The 15270-nt window shown below is 39.7% G+C and overlaps 1 protein-coding gene across 2 annotated transcripts in view; it reads right to left on the reverse strand.

The window, feature by feature from the left end:
• The window catches only part of LPAR1 (lysophosphatidic acid receptor 1), a 128153-nt gene extending 126722 nt beyond the window's left edge, over positions 1–1431 (reverse strand). Inside the window, exon 1 of one of the 2 annotated variants that reach the window (XM_036903362.2) lies at positions 1268–1431. The gene's annotated coding sequence lies outside the window, so the exon portion shown is untranslated. Of the gene's footprint in view, positions 1–522; positions 1017–1267 lie in introns of those variants that run through there. The other variant, XM_036903360.2, reaches the window with a different exon arrangement.
• Between the last annotated feature and the right edge of the window lie 13839 nt (positions 1432–15270).

Here is a 15270-nt window from a genome sequence, read left to right on the forward strand (position 1 = left end):
CTGCGCCCACCCGGCAGGAGTCCCGCGCCCTGCCGAGAAGCAGGGGAGGGCGCCGCAGCGCAGGGGCGCAGACCGCCCAGGATCTGGGCAGGCAGACCGGGGGGGTCGTAACTCCGGGAGCGTCAGCCGCCGCTCTGCCCCCACTGCTCCGGCTTTGGCGCGCTGGCAGGCGCGGCGGGGGAGGGGGCGCCGGAGCAGCAGCTCCGACGCCAGCTTCCTTTCTTCTTCCTCCTTCTTTCTTTTCTGCTGGCTGCACGTAGCACAAGTCAGTAGCTCCTGCACCCCGAGACTCCCTCCCCTTGGAGCATTCCCTTACCTGGTGTGACGCCCCCAGGGTCTCTACCTTCTGCGCTCCTCCTCCCCCATTCATTTGCCGGACTTCCCGCCCCAGCTGCAGGGCAGGGGCGGAGGGGTAGCCTAAGTCTCCCATTCATTATCTTATCAACCCCCGACCCCCCCACCCCCAAACACACCCGCAGCAGCCAGCTTGGGATCCCTACTCCCAACCCCACTGGCGCTCACCTCCGGGCCCCTCGGGTTGCGGGGCTCGGGTGGGCTCTCCCACATGTTGCATTTTCATTCTGTCGCTCTACTCGTCCCACTTGAAAAGCTCTGGAAAACATCGCGGGGCCCGCAAACCCCTTTAGCATGGCCTCTCCCGTAGTTCAGTTTCTGACTTTCCGGAAGGCACAAAGTTTCTCCCAGCTCAGACTTTAACGGGAGAATGCAAGAAGCAGGAGTCGACTTCTCTGCTAGGAAGGTGCACACGTTTCTATTTCTGAGTTTTCTTCTGACTGGGTCTGCAGACCGAGGCAAGTGTGACTGTGCTCGCCTACATCTCCATACCCACGGTTATAAATTTATCTTCCACTTTCCCAGTGTAACTTAGCAAGGGCAAACTATCGGTTTGGGACGAGTAGTTCCGGGCGGGGAATGCACACCTGGAGGTGTGGGCAGGAGCGGCGCGGGGCTAAGGCCTGGGGACTTACCCAGGAAAACAGCGGCCGCAAGGCATTCGCCTGCTCCTACATCTACATCTAGTCCATCGAGGGCCCTCCAGTCGCGCCACCCCCGCCCACTTCCACCCCTGGCTTCCCAGGATTTCCGGAGTGTTGGCAATTCTCTGCCTCTTGCTCCACTTGCAAAGGCCGCCACACGTTAAAAGTAGCCGCTTAGAAGTAAAAGTTTGGTGAACGCTCGCCTGAAACGTCACGTAGGAGGCCACGACCGCAGCATGGCCAGGGAATCTGCAGGATTGGTTACATACAGAAAGAAACGCGGAACAGCCAGGGAGGGCTGCACTGGCGGCGGTCACTCAGCAATCTTGTGCTTCACAGAAAGGAGAGGTCACTGTAGACCGCAGTGGGTGCGGAGAAGACTTCTTGAAAGGGATGGAAACTTTTCAAGCTACCAGTGAAGTATGCTTCGAAGGGAGCATGACCGTGTCCCGCCAATGACTGCTTAGAACCGAATTCGCCCTGTGGTTTTCACAGGATGCTCAAGGCTAAGCCCTGGTCAGTTACTATCCGAAGCTGTTTCCCTTTTAAAACAATCTATTAAATTCTCTTTTTTTAAAAAAATCAATTTACACGACTTTGCTTTCTCTCCTTTCCTACCGATGTACGATTTATTTTACAATAATATGCTTAAAATGTGAAAACATTAGAAATGTTAATACATGAACAGTATATTAAAATTATGCTCATGTACAGCATGCACAAATGCATATAAATACTTTTATTCTCACAAATAGTGACAGGAGTTGATCTTAAATGCTAAAAAATATTCGCCCTGTGGTTTTCACAGGATGCTCAAGGCTAAGCCCTGGTCAGTTACTATCCGAAGCTGTTTCCCTTTTAAAACAATCTATCAAATTCTCTTTATTTTTTAATCAACTTTAAACGACTCTGCTTTCTGTCCTTTCCTACCAATGTATGATTTATTTTATAATAATACACTTAAAATGTGAAAGACGTTAGAAATGTTAATACATGAATAGTATATATTAAAATTATACTCATATACAGCATGAACAAATGCATATACTTTTATTCTCACAAATAGTGACAGGAGTTGATCTTAAATGCTAAAAAATGTTATATTGGGATGAATAGGAAAATGTTCACTATATATATATATTGGTAAAAAAAAAATGGAAAAATACCCTGAAAGGGGCTTTCATTTTCAACCATAGCTCTATCCTTAGCTAATTTTCCTCTCTCTTACTACACACTTTTTACTTACTGTTAGGTTTCTCAATAACAGAACTTTTATATCAAGGAAAAGAATATTTAAAATTTTTATTTTAAATAAATTATATTAATTATATCAATAAATATTAAGTGATTCTTTAAAAATTATTTCAGTGTTTAGCCCTTCCTCACAAATCAAAAGTAAAGTGCAAATGAGTTTCCTGCGTACCCCTCAACTTGAATATTTTCCAGTATATTTTTATCTCTCATCATCTTAAGAAATATGGCTCCTTCTGCTTTGACTATATATCAACTGCCTTAACTACACTGTGATCCTTTTTAACATTAAGTGGGAGTTCTGTCCCACAAAACATGTATACAAGGAGTTCTAAGTTATTAGCTATAAAACAGTACTTCCTTTTTATTTGGCCTACCATGGCCTAAAATGTTAACCTGGACAGACCTGTCTTCCTGACAAGTGTGGACCTGTCTGAATGAGACTGCTCTACAGGCAGCTTTAGGTCAATAACTTTAAAATAAATGTAGGTTGTGTGCCCAGCATGAAAGGAGAGAGAAAATGAAATCCAACCCAGAACTCAGTTCAGCAAAGAGGTTAATCTAACAAAACAAATACTGTGTTCCAAATGAGCTGGTTTTCTTCTCCATTAAATTAGGATCATAATGCTAGTATAGTTCATTTTATTGGGTCCCAAACTGTATTATCAAATGTAGGAATACATTTGAACAGTCGTCTTAAAGCACTAAAGTGGATGATATTATTTCAACCAAGATGAAGAAGAATACCTTGATAAACTTTCTTTAATGTTTTTACCTGTCTGTGGCCCTCAGGCCACTCAGACTTACTCCCTTTCTTGGACAGTCGGCCTAATGCTTTCTGACGGAACCTTTCTCTCTTACCCTCTGCTAAGCGATGTTTCTCTAGATTGTCAATTACTATCCGAAGCTGCTTCTTCAACGACCAGCACAACCAAAGACCCAAAGAGAATTGGTGCTGTCAAACATGAGACGGAAAAAAAGGTATTTTCAGCAAGATGAAAAGCATTTTAATGAGGAATATTTCAAATAGAGTTAACATTAATATCTTAAAGGATACCATAGACTTTGTCAGATTATTGCTGTTACCTAGTGATCCAAGGACTATAATTTGCAAAGCATTTAGGATTGAAAAATTAGCTGCCACTGCTTTGGGCTCTATTGTTTGTTGGTCATGCTAGTTCTTTCTCCATCCCCATGTTCCCTTCCGCCTGGCAAAAAGCCTTTGAAATTTTCTAGTAGAGAGTAATCAAAACTATCAGCAAAAAGATCTGTTGGAAACTTTCCCTATGGTCTATTAACGTAGAGACTGATTCAAACAATACCCTGAGAGAATTCAGCCTGCTTGGGAAAGTTTTCCAGGTCCCCCACACCACACACACACATAGGTTTCTTCCTTCTTAAAATGGGGTATTTGTACTTCTCTGGTGTTTTTCCCCTGGGCTAGAAATAAATTATTCTCCTTAGGAAACCTTTCTATTTTAAAAGGCCAGTGGCAGAGGTGGGTGAGGTGGCCCAATTTAGTAAAAAAAATAACACTCTTCAATAGAACTGGCATTAGGAGACTCCAGGAATGGGAGCAGAGGCTGGAATTGTGTGTGCAGCAGCCTTCTATGAGAACTAGACTGCAAGGAAGTGGAAACCCTAACTTGGCTGACTCTGCTCACCTTTTCTTATCACTTATTTCTGCATGAATAACCTGGGCAGTGTCTCAAGTGGATCAAGGACTAGCAAATCCTTTCCTGCAGTCTCCTTCAGCCAAATAAACAGGCTTTGATCTAAAATAAAGGGGGGAAAAGAAGAAATGAAGAAAATATTTATTTGTTAGTATAATTTTAGAGCTAAAAATAGACCTAGACCCAAAGATTTCATAGAAAGGGTCACAAAACAAAAAGCTAGTTCTATAAAACAATAATAAAATCGGTGAATTTCTAATAAAAGTGACAGTGGAAAAAGAAAAGAAACAAGGTAATGAATGGAATTATAATTATAGTTTCAGTACTGCTTTTTAATACTAAGAGTATATTGTGAACATTTAAAAACCTAGCAAAAATACTTTTTAGTAAGAAGTAAATAATAAAAATCATTGATTCAAAACATTAAAAACATGAATATATTTATAACCATTAAATAAATTGAATTTCTATTTCTAAATCCATCTGCAGAAAGGGTCAAAGGTTTGGTGGGGAAAGATTTACCAGGTCTTCATAGAATAATAATCCCTATTCAAAAGGTTTCAAAGGAGAGAAAAAGGAAAGCATCCCAATTGTTTTATGAACTAATAAAATCTTGATACCAAAAATCAGACAAAAAATAGAAAGGAAAATGATAGGCCAATCTCAAAAGGAGCAAAACATTTTATTCTTATATGCATTATCATCAACCCAAGATCAGCAATGTGTTTTTAAAGAATATATCATGAGCACATTGGATTGAGTCCCATAATTTAAGTTAGGTTTGTTATTAGAAAATATACAGTAATATGACACTCTCTCTTTCTCTTCAATCTTAGCAAACTAGGAAAGGGAAGAATTTCCTGAACATGATAAAGAGTTGCTACCAACAACCTAATTCTAGAAACATTATCCTTAGTTTTAATTCATTAAACATTTTCCTTTTAAAGTTAGGAACAAAACGAAGGTAGTGTTTCCATTTCTGCCCGACATTGTACTGAAGCCCTTTACTAAGATAAAAACACATACACACACACAAAAATTAGAAGCTCTGAGGGTTAAAAAGCAAGAAAAATATGACTTTTAGATCATATAGTTGTCTACTAAGAAATCCAAGCAAATCTAATAAAGTATTAGAGCAAATAAGGGAGTCCAGCAACACTGTTGAATATCAAAATACAAAGACACCACAGCCCATTAGTGATAATAAGCCCTTAAAAGTGTCACTCATGATAGCAACAACTCTTTATTAGAATTTAGATAAAAACTAATAAAAAGGCATAGTATCTGTATGGAGAATATTATAAAACTTCCCTCCAGATAACAAATTTCCTAAAGCTTCACCAGCTGAAATAATGTAGTGTTGGTAAATACCAGTGTTTCTGATGAAAGAGAATAGCAAGTTCAGAAACACAACTACATATAAATGACAGATAAGTCCATGCAAATTAATGTATCAAAGATGTTTTCTTAACTAAACGGTGCCGACGTAATCAGCACATGCACGTGCTCCCTTGCTGACTCTTCCTTTTTCTCCCTCATCCCTCCTTCCCTCTCCCTCTCCATATATGTACAAAATAACTTGGAATCTCTACCTCACACTATAAACAAAAATAAGTGCTTAATGATGTAAAGACCTAAACTTGCAAAGTAAAACTTCCAGATTTTTAGAATACCTTTATCATTTCAGGGCAGAAAAGAATTTCTTATACAAGCTACAAAAAGCACAAACCATGAAACAGCCTGCTCCTTTCTCTCACGAAAAATATGGCTGATTCTAGTTTGCTAGATTCTTGTGAGTTCTAGTAGTTGACATGATGTCTGATTCATGTCTTGCAATGAGTATTCCAAGGAATATGAACAGTGCTGCGTCACCCTGGGCAAAAGTGGAGCATAGGGTTTTCCTAAGTCATTTGTATTTTAGGTCATTTCTATTGTTTTAACTTGATAGTATATTATAATTGCCAGAGAAAGGTGGTAGCTACAGTACTAGTGGTTCCTTAACAGGAGGCTCTGAGGTGCTGTTGAGTGTAGACCCCTTTCAGAACTTGATCAAAGCTATGAAACTGGCCTACAAATAAATGTAGAGTATACATGTTGTAGCAGAGGCCTCTAACTACAATATCTGTAATTGCCTTCTTGGGTACCAGCTAGACTGGATTTCCCAGCTTTTCTTGCAGTAAGTTGAGGCCATGTAACGGAGTTCTTTCTCCAGTAGAATGTGAACATGAGTGACTTCTGCCATTCTAGTACTGCCTATAAAATCCTCTCACACGAGCTTCCACGTGCTTTTTGTCCCTTCTGATTGACTGGGATGGTGATGCCCACACCAACTTTGGAAGCTACGGGTTGAAGATGACAGGCATCCAACAAGTCCTGACTCTTAAGTGTCTATGTGAAGGAGAGGCTCTCTACTGATGAGAATACCCTCTCTGGAGTTTTATGTGAAAAATAGATTTCTGGTCCTTTGAGTCACTAAATTCTGAGCTCTATCAGTTACCTTGGCTTAAGTAATATATGTATTCACACACATTTTTACTGTAATCTCAGGGGTTCAATGATACCGTTACCTAGATTGTGGATTGATCTGAGAAAAGAGATTCAGATGTACTCCCCTCTTGGGGGGCACTCAACAAAAGTAGGCAAATTAGAGATGTTATGCGTTTGCACAAACTCTGCCTGATTAAGCTCTGATTACATTTAGTTGCATGGCTCTGCCAAGCCCCCTCATTTCCCTGCCAGTGTATATCTGCCAGAAGCAGAGGCAGAGTAAATTTCAAGAGTTTAAAAAAAAAAGGGACATGAATGGAAGACTAGCTGGCACTATTAAAAACAAACTCCTGATATACACAACAATATGGATGAATCTCAAAAGCACACTAAACAAAAGAAGACAGGTGTGCATAGCGCATACTGTATGATTCCATTCCTGTGAAGTTCAAGAACAGGCAAAACTGATCTATGATGTTAGAACAATGGCTGCCTGGGGAGCGGGGACTGACTGAAAAGGCACACAAGGGAACTTCCTGAGGGAAACGTCCTGGATCTTGCTTTGTGTGGTGGTAACATGGGTGTGTAATTGTTCAAACTCATTGAACTGAACATTGAAGACTGGTGCTAGACTGAACATTGAAGACTGTTTGCAAACTACACCTCAATCATCCATTTTTAAGTGCAAGTGAAATTACTTGGCTTTCTCCATACAGTAGTATTTCTAAAATGAACTATTGTAGAATAATGTGCAGCCATCACATCCTCTGGGAGCTACTGTTGTGAGTGAACACTTGTAAACACTGTAATACCAAGGAGCAGAAAACAACTGTACTCCTATGTAAAACCAAATCAAAGTATAAACATGTCCTAAGAAAAATTAACTTTATAATAAACAAGTCAATAGATTAGTCCTGTGTATAAAGCTTGTGCTTTTCCACAGCTAGCATCCTAATTCTATATCATATAAAATATATCTCTATGATCAACAGTGTATTTCTTCTGTCTTTGGTGGGATATAATAATTACATGACAGAACTGTATTTTGAGATTTTTATTCAAGGTTTTCTTCTCCCTGTATTTCTACTTTCCTCTGTCTCATTGTTGAGTGGTCATATGCTCTGTGCTCATCGCTCAGGAAAGTATGTGGTAAAACAGAAAACAGAAGAGAACTTTTAAGACAGAAAGCCCAAGGTCTTAGGACAAGGGAACTGTCCAGTACAGAGTGGTAAAGAAAAACAATGCTCGTAGGGAGAGTAACACAGAAGTTTGTGTATCCCAAGAACAGAGAGGTCTTCTGCCCTGCTTCCCAGCAATGCTGGTGGGGAGATAGGAAGACATATGGGAAGAAAAGACTGCAAGGTGTGTTTGAGTAGATGGAACTTAGGATAGCTTAGTAACAGATGTTCATGTCTCATGGATGATGAAACAGCAGCAGACTTAAACAAAGGAAGTCTTAGAGGCAACCTCTAAGGATCAGTGCTAGATGCACCTGTCCAACACATGGACATTATATAAAACTCTGGAATAGTGACTGATCTAGACAGGCATGTGTAACTCATTCCTTAGAATGCAGGAAAACTCCAAAACAACTGAGCTCATGTTTTCCCACCAATGCTTAGGAATGGGGAGATTCAGAGTAAGAATTTAATTTGAAACATGGAAAGATATTTGTTGAATATCTAAGTTCATTGACTGAGACCCAATACAACTGTATTAGTTTGCTAGGGTTTCTGTAACAAAGTACTACAGACTGGGTAGCTTACAAAACAGAATTTATTGTCCCACTGTCCAATGGAGGCTGTACATCCAAGATCAAGCAGTCGGCAGGGCTGCTTCTCCTGAGGCCTCTCTTTGGGGTTAGCAGGTGGTGTTTCTCTCCATAAGTCTTCCCTTGGTCTCCCCTCAGTGTGCATGTGTCTTTGCCCTAATCTCTTGACATATGCACTAGGACCCAGCCATGTTCTCTCATTTGACCTTAATTATCTCTTTAAAGGCCCTAACTACAAATACAGTCACATTCTCCCAGATATTTGGGATTAGTACTTCAATGTATAAATTTTGGGGAGACACAGTTCAGCCTGTAACACCCACTAAGTGGAGTTCTTATTCACAATGACTAAGAATCCTTGGTCACCCCAGGTCTGAGCCATAGAAAGATAACAAACCTTAGAATAAGGACCAGTTTGACATAAGTTATGGCCACACCTTGGGAGGGTTACAATGCAGACAAGAAGCGACCTTGCAGAAGTCACTGCTAATTTGCAGAGCAAAGATGGACTGCAAGAGGGGGGAGCAGTGATACAAGACACTTTAAAACCCTTGGGGAAATGCAGAATGATCAGAAGGAAGGAAGTGATAGCAACTGAACTTTGATAGAATTTGCTAATGAGGTTACCTTATCTCCAATTTCCAAGAAAATATCTAGAAAAATATCTGTGAAAATGTATCTTTAAAACTTGTTTCTGGGAGTAAGTTTCTGAAAGATTAGCAATAACAGTAACTGGGCTTTTTCCCAGACAGAAATCTGCACTGACTTGTAGAAATTGAGACTTACAGAGAGCATGGATCTGACCCATCTGGGATAGGTTTTGGCAAGTGTAAATTATACTGAGTATCATAATCTACTAAGAAACATGATCATCCCCCTTCCATAATTCTTCCACCTGGTAAAGGACAGGGAATACATCGTATACGTGCTCATCTTCACAGCAGGAATGCTGAGCCAGCCTTTGTTGGCAGCACAACACACAGGTGAATGACGTGACCACCATGAATGAGAAGAGGTTATATATGGGCCCAACAGTATAGACCCCAACTTACCGAAGCTGATCCCTCTAAGGCTTCTTCTGAATGTTCCAACTGCCAGCAGCAGAAACTAGTTCAAAGCCCCAAGTATGGACATAAGCATGGACCAACTCTAAACCCTTAGTTTGGATTATTTCTTGAGAAGACCAACTGGCAACTTGTTGGCAAGTTCACTAGGTTGGGCCTCTTCCATCCTAGAAGGGCCTCTGGTGCATTTTCATAATAATAGACACTTATTCTGGATTTGGCATTGCCTTTCCTGCCTTCAGGACCTCAGTCGGCATCACCAGCCAGAGCTTATGGAATGCCTGACCCACAGGCATGGAATCCCATACAACATTCAGCCAAGGCATTTAGTTTACAGTGAAAAAGCTGCAAGAATGAATCATATGGTCTTATCACATAGTGCTCCATCCAGAAACTTCCTGTGGAGGAATGGAATGTTCTGCTAGAGACACATATGAAGCACCAACTTGGAAACAGTACCCTGTAAGAATGGAGAACAATCTTCAGAATGCAGTATTTACATTGGACCAGAGATCTTTGTGTGGTGTTTTGTCACCAAAAAGAAAAATATATAGGTCCATGAAGTTAGAGAGTAGAGGCAGAAATGACCCCACTTACCATCACTGTCAAGGACCCACTGTGGGGCTTGTGTTTCTCTGTACACAACTCTGGGATCTGCAAAGTAGACATTCTGTACCAGGTTTTGATACAAGCTTTAGAGTAAAAGTCCCATTGAACTATAAGCAATGATTTCTATTTGGGCAATTTGGAGTCTTTGTATCTAGAGACCAGTAGACAAGAAATAGAGTCACCATCCTTTCAGGGATAATTCACACTGATAATTGGCATGAGGAGATAGGGCTGCTATTATTAAATAGGGACAGGGAGAAAAATGTGTGTAACTCACGTGGCTCAGGGAGTTGCTCTTGATGCTCCCTTGACCAATCGTGACTGTGAACAGACAAATATAGCAATGGAAGAAGAGTATGGTTATAAAGGACACAGATCACTAAGGAATGAGGACTTGGGTCACATCATGAGGTTATGTCACCAAGACTAGCAGAGATGCTAGCTGAGGGTGAAGGGAATTTAGACGGTATGGGGGTGAGGGGTAGATACCAGCTGTGGCCTTGAGATGAAGTGCAGGGATGAGGGTTAGAGTTAATCCCCCTTATCTCCTCTTCTAAGTTTTTCCTCAGAAAGAGAGGTTCACCAGATACCTGGAGGTGCTGCTCCCTCAAGTTTGGAGAAGTGGATCCATGTGGAGCAAGGAGTGGACTAGGGCAGACATGGAGAAGTGCCATTCAGATCTTTTTCAAGAGAAAACTCCCCAGCTACAGAGAGTGTGGTTGGTCCATGCCTTGTAGCACCTTCAGGGTCCTCTGTAGCTTTAGAGGTGAGACCACATTCATTTAGGGCATCCCGTCAGCTGATGAATGAGCAAAGTGATACCCAACATTACGCCCTTGTCATGCTAGACCATGGCCAATGGCTGAACAAGGGGGTGATACAAGTACCTAGCCATTTCTGTCCAATGGGGTCTCCTCTATTGGACCATTTTTGTTCTCAAAATGCACATTGGGCTAGCAAAAACTGTTAGGTCTGTTTCATGGGCGGATGGCTCCCCTTGCCCTAACCTGCCTCTCCACCTCTTCCTTTCACAGCTGTTACTCCAAAATAAACCCTTCACACTCCTCTCTCAGCCCATGTTTACTTCCCAGAGAACCCAACCTGTGACAATTATCTATTTATCTTTAAATAATTATCATGTAATAGCCATTTTGTTGATTTTCAAATTGCTTGAACTAGAATTACTATGGTATTTATCCCTTTGTTTATCCTGGTACTATAGATTGATACGTTACTTTTTAATGATTTGCTTTGTTTTAAGGCCTTTTTTTACTGTTTATAGAAAAACCAGATCTAAGATATATTTATCAATGCTATTAATTTTCTGCTGTATATCTCATCAGTTGTTTTGTTCATAGTCAAATTCTTCCTACTGACTTGGGTTTATTTTGTAATTCACTCTAGTTTCTGGTACTGAATGCTGAATTAATGTATATTAATCTTTCCTTTTAATGGTAAGTTTGAAATGTTCTTAAGATGCACTTGGTATGCAGCTCAGTCACTTGAACCAGTATTTACATTTCTCAACAGAGCTTTACGGGTGGTATATATTTCAGTCTTTGCATATCAAATGTTTTCTGTTCTCTTCAAAAATAGAAAACTATGTTGTAACCTAGAAACCTTCTAATCTATGAAAATTCTTCTTTATATACCAGATTAATAAATAAGTTCAGGAACATTTTCTTCTGCTTTCCAGCTCATTGTTACCTTTGCTTCATTTGTTATATCTCCTTCAAGAACAGCTTTATCCATATATTATTGGCTACTTGTTCTGTTCTCCACTCTGTATCTCTCTTGTCATTTTTATCTCTGCCTCCCCTCCATTCTAGGAAGGAGCCCTTATAAATTGTGAAATCCATCTCTGATTCCCTTATCCATAGCATTTTTTTTCTCTTTAATCACCCCAACATAGATTTTCTCTACAGTGAATTTTAAATTTCTTGTATGTCTTCCCTTTCATCTTCCATCTTCTTTTTCATCTTACCCAGTTATCTTTTTTTAATGTTTCATGCTGTTAACATTTTAAATATCAATCTGCTCTTTTCATAACATACCTGTTCCCATTTCTTTAAAACCTGTCTTTTTACACTTTATTAAATATGCATGCCTAACTCAGTATCTAACACTTAGTAGAAGCATTGTAAATACTGTTGGCTTAATTAATTTTAAGCAAGTGAATGAACCTTCAACTGTAGATCAAGTTCTATAGCAAAGGGAAAGATAATATGCCAATAAAATTGGCAGTTCATTCAAAGAAAAATGAAATGTCATCACTCTCTTTTATGTTTCAAGTTTGATTCAAAATCAGCTTTTAAGGTATTATAAGAGAATGATCCAGTATTTAATCACCATCTGCTTAGAAAAGAGAACTAATTATCATCAAGACTCTGTTTAACCTATGTAACAGGGCACCTTTTTTTTAATTACCTAGAAGAAAAAATTTATTTCTGAGATATTAAAATCTCCTGCCCACTCTCCTGCACTCTACAAATATATTTGAAGTGCTCCTTTTTGTGTTCTCTTGGAAAAAAGTCCAGATTTGAAACACTAACAGTGGAACAGTTTAAAAAAAAAAAAGCCCCCTTCTGGTAATATTAACCAGCCACAAATGGCCAGGGTAAACTTCCTTCATGAAAGCTTCTTGCCTACAAGTGGGATTGGGTCATTTTGTCTACACCATAACCACCCCTGCAAACAACATATGAATGCCAGATGGCTGGAACTGTTCCATTAAGAAACTGATGTTTTCATTGTTTGGAATTTGATTTTGTAGCTTTCTCCATATAGTGATTTGATTGCAGCATTTAGAAGCCTTGAGAGCTTTGCCATAAATTATTCCACCCCTCAAATGTGAAACAGGGTAGGCGTATTAGCCTGTTTTTCCATTAGTATGTCATTCCCACTTTCTTACTCAGATGTGCATTATTTAAGCGGGATTCATAAAAAGAACACTCGGATTTTGTGCTTTGGTTGTTTCTGCAAGGAACTTGCTACTGAACAATGCTTCTCTCACTTTGTTCATTGATTATATATGTATGAAATGTATTGGTTATTCATGGAAAATTAATAATTGCCAACAAAGCTCTTACTATGTACTTATGGCTCTTATATTACTTTCAGAGTTCTTACACTATTCTAAACATTTTATACATATTTAACTCTTATGAGCATCACACCAAGTCTGTGAAATCAATACTGTTATTATTTCTACTTTAAAGATGAAGGAACTAAGGAATAGTAAATTCAAGTAATTTACCTGAGGTCAAATAGGCAGTAAGTGGTAAAAGTAGGATTTCAACCCAGGGAAAAACGTTTCTGGGTCTGTATTCTTAACCACCTCACCCCATACTACATTGTCTAAGTCCCAAGTAATCTAGCTTGTTCCAAGAGAACAGTGATAAAACCAGATTCTCTGCTCCCTATTTAATACTCATTAATGTGAACAGGGTCTTGCTATTAGTGTGGCAAATAACTCATCTATTCCAAGTCCTAGAGAATATGCTAGGGTGTATAACTGCCTATCAGCAGAACCAGTCTACACTGCATCTTGGAAAGATTTATTATTCTGTTTAAGAAATAAAGGAGGTTTACTTTCCTAGAATCCTTTACAAATTACTCTTGTTTTGGATGCTCTAGTCTTGGTGTTCCCCACTATTTTCAAGTGGGTCATGAATTTTTTTTAAAGCAATACAGTTGCATTAGAAATGAAGTGCAGCATAAAGTTACAGAAAATGTCAGTGAGCTGTAAAATCAAAATTACAAATTACAATTGCAAAATGGCAAATACTGCGATGTAACTCATGATGGGTAAGTCCTGGTGGGAAAGCATATGCCTGCCCTCAAGGTAAGGATGTGGAAACATGATAATAGCAAACATCTGGAGCATGCCCCGCAGGAGGAAGACTCACGGAAACTAAGTAGTTTAAAGGGCTTTAGTCCTTGCTCAAAGACAAGTACTTAAGAGTCATCCTAGGACTAGTTCAGATTCATCAACTCCATAAGCAAATGAATCTGTTATTTTGTTGCCCAGTATCCCTGCTCCCTTCCGCTAATAGCACTCTGATATTTCTTTCTACTGTTTTGTGTTGACTTAACCTTTTCCTAGGATGTGGTCCTCACCAAAGCATTCCATTCCAATCACATTGATCAATTCAAAGATGAGCCGGTCATCCTACCAGAGCTAGTGATGTACAATCTTGGGTAATTGTGCCTGAGGTGAGGAAAAATGGGTATATTCTCTTTTCCTGCTATAAATGAAATGTTGGAGGCCACCATGAATGAGAACTTGCCAAATGGGTGAGCCAACACTCAGAAAAGTAGCATTGAGGGACATAGAGGGAGTAAGATAACATCCTGATGACATAATTTGAACCCCTGGATCAAGGTGTACCTATAGTCTGTTTCTTGAACTTTTTTTTTATTACTGAAGTATAGTTGATACACAATCATATTGGTTTCAGGTATGCAACACAGTGGTTCCACAGTTACCCATATTATTAAATCCTCACCCCCACCTGTGCAGTTACAATCTGTCAACATAGGAAGATGGTATTACAGAATCACTGGCTATATTTATATTCTCCATGCTGTACACCATTCCTGAAACCAACTTACATTATGGTTGTGTCTCTTGGACTTTCACATAAGCCAATAAATTCCAATTTTATTTAAGCTTTTTGAGCTACCGTAGGAGTTCTGACAAAAGGAAAGAACTAAGAGCCCCGGCCCCTTTGGAGTTTGTCTTGTGTTCCTTTGCAAGAGGAAACAATTAAGCACTTGAGGAAGGCTCAGGAGAAAAACAAAAGGGTTGGGATTTGAGTATCTCCCTGAGCAGAACTAATCTTTCAGGGCATTAAAATACAGGGTCTAGATAGCCCCTTTCAGAAAGGCAAAAAAAAAAAAAACCAAAAAACTTTTCTGTATTTTCATACAGAATCACTGCGGACAAAGGGAAAAGAAAACAATTTCAACAACAGTTGAAGTTTTATGGTGGTAACTGAGAGGTTCTATTTGTGTGTTATTGTGCCAAATTTCAGAGTCATCTTGCCTTTCAGCTAGTAACCCACAAAAATGGCCTTGGGGTCTCAGGGAAAGACATTATTGACTTGGGTTTTCATACTTTTCAAGAGATTTATTCCCTATGTAGGGATTACCTTGATGTGGTGGACTGCTAGGGGTTACCACGAGCCTCTCTTTTCTTCTTCCTTAACAGTGGAATTCTAACTGGGCACGTGGATATTCAACTAGACCTCCACTTCCCAGCCTGCTTTGCAGCCAGTTATGATGTGATTAGTGCTCATTAATGGAAGCGGAAGAGTGTGAGTGGAAGAGATGTGTGCAACTTCTATATTATTTGCTTAAAAGGAAATTGCTTGCCCTCCATAGCTGTACTTTCTCCTCCCAGCCAGTTGGAATTG

Source organism: Manis pentadactyla, chromosome 3, assembly GCF_030020395.1.
Source record: "Manis pentadactyla isolate mManPen7 chromosome 3, mManPen7.hap1, whole genome shotgun sequence".
In the NCBI taxonomy this organism is placed as follows: domain Eukaryota; kingdom Metazoa; phylum Chordata; class Mammalia; order Pholidota; family Manidae; genus Manis; species Manis pentadactyla.